Below are 2,459 nucleotides of genomic sequence, written 5' to 3' on the forward strand. Positions count from 1 at the left end.
AACCCTTTCCCCTTCCTCGGACAAAGACTTTCCCTCCAGTTTTAGTTTGGCCGACTTAAACTCGTGAAAGACCCCCTTAGTCCGATCACAGCTGTAACCATCCCGCCTTGCAAGCAACACTGTAGGAACAGTGTTTTTCCATGTTCGAGATCTGAACGTTTCTATCTTGAACATTTTTCCGTCGGACCGAGCCCACCGGCTCTCGAGGACAAAAGAAGCAGACGACTTCAAGAATCCTCCCTGATCCAACCCAGACAGGAGTCTGTGTTGAACTTTTTCCCCTGGAACCGAAAGCAGTGTCGCTGGCCGGCACAACCCGTTTCCCGTGGGACCCCTCTACAAAATCAGTAGGACACTTTTCATGGGCAAATGACTAGTTAATTCTGAGTAGAGTTTAGTAGATGTGTTTCTTTGAATCTAGCTCGAAGCTTTATTTCATGTGCACATGTGTTGTTCTTTAATTTCTGTAGACATTGTTTTGAACTCTTTTCTCTCTCTCTTGCTTAGTTAGTTTGCATGCTTCTAACTTCTACCTCGCATACTCCTTAACAACGTGAATCCCTTCTGTACGCCGCGATTATTTGTGTGAACCGCATTCGCAAGCGTTCATACAGTATCGCCCGTATTCGAAAGATTCTCTTTGCTAACGGGTTAGCTAAGGACAATCGCTAGTAGCCCCTGTGTAACAGCGGCCTGCTAGCTAAGACGCACGACACACACACCCACACACACACGTTACACCCACATCTCTCTCTCTCTCCCTCTTGTATCTCTCTCTCTCTCTATCTCTCTCTCTGAGTGTTAGACTTGTAGATTTCTCCGGACCTTTTGGTACCTTTCCGGTACAACTTTGCACATAACTGATAATAGACTGTTCATTGAATAGCCTCCTTTGTCCGGACATTTCTGCTAGCTAATACTGCTGCTCAGCTGTAGCCACGCTGAATCTAATTGCTTTGAGTACACGGGTGTACGGCCATCTTTGTAGTGACAAACATTCAAGCTCGCCGTTTCATTCGTGTTCTATTCTCTCTCTTTTATTTCTTTTGTGCTCACATTCCATTCACATCATACCCGGAACTGTTAGTGTTAATTTCAGAACCTTTGATACATGTTTGTGCCCTTCACGGGACTTTTAATGCTTGAAAACCCCGCCGGTTATTTGCTAAGTAGCTGCTAGCTACCCCCATTGTTCTTGGTTCTGAGGCTAACGCTAATATCACCGTGTTGTTTACATTGCTATAGCAACCTAGCCCACGTGGTGGACGCCATCTTGCTACCATAGCAACCGGGGCTAACGCTCCTCCTTTGTTCACGCTCACGCACCTACACACACACACACACACACACACATTTCCCCTACACGCACAATTCCCCTTTTATTTCTTTCTTGTTTTTATACTTGTGCCTTATTGTGTTTACCCCATTGATCCGACTTTGAATGTAATGTTTATTAGTTATCCTAGTAGTTAATAAAAGTAAATCATTTGATTGCATTTTGTTGTCCTTGTTGCTTTGTACAACCAACCAACCTATTATCAGAATTTTGCCTTCAGATCTACCTTTGTGCTTGCATACCCAGCTGATCACAGAGAATAGGCCTTACTGTTCACTGTGCCCTGTTGAGTATCCCAGTACAAACTTGTTATTAATTCTGTGTTTAGCAATTTATTGTTGAATATTGTGATTGATAATCTTAAGGATTTTATGAGACGGTCCTTTAATTACCTTTAATTAATTGGTTTATTAATTATAATTAATTCATCATTAATTAAATTCCCAAACAAGATATTTTGCCTTCAATTCCTGGTATAGTCGCATTAGGAGTAAATCCAAACGCAACTACCCCTACAGTACCTACATAAGGTTTGTTTGCTCTGTCCAAATAAAACAGTTTTATTTAAAAAATAAATCAAACACAAGCAGATACGTATATCAGATGTCTCTTCGCTTTCACACGCACCAATGCATACATGCACGCACACACACACACAGACGCACAGACGCACACCTTTTTTTCAGATGAAGTGAATTTTCCATTAGTGTCTGCAGAGATCACAGGCTGCGATGTTTCCTGCCAGAGCGTGTTTGCAACCACAGCAGCTAACCAGCATCTGCACACGCTCATCTAAGAAGACACTACGGCATATTAATAACCACACTCTCTCTCTTTCTTTATTTATTTCTCTCTCTCTCTCTCTTTCTTTATTTATCTATGTCTCTCTCTCTGTGTCTGTCTGTCTGTCTGTCTGTCTGTCTGTCTGTCTGTCTGTCTGTCTCTCTCTCTCTCTCTCTCTCTCTCTCTCTCTCTCTCTCTCTCTCTCACACATACACACACAAACACAGACAAACACACTCACACACACACACACAAGACCACTGACTGCTTTTGCTGGGCCCAAGGCAAAGTCATCTGAAAGGGCCCCCCACCCAATACATTCATTGTAATAAAAAAAACA

The sequence above is a fragment of the Engraulis encrasicolus genome, chromosome 19, assembly GCF_034702125.1.
Source record: "Engraulis encrasicolus isolate BLACKSEA-1 chromosome 19, IST_EnEncr_1.0, whole genome shotgun sequence".
NCBI classification, from domain to species: Eukaryota; Metazoa; Chordata; class Actinopteri; order Clupeiformes; family Engraulidae; genus Engraulis; species Engraulis encrasicolus.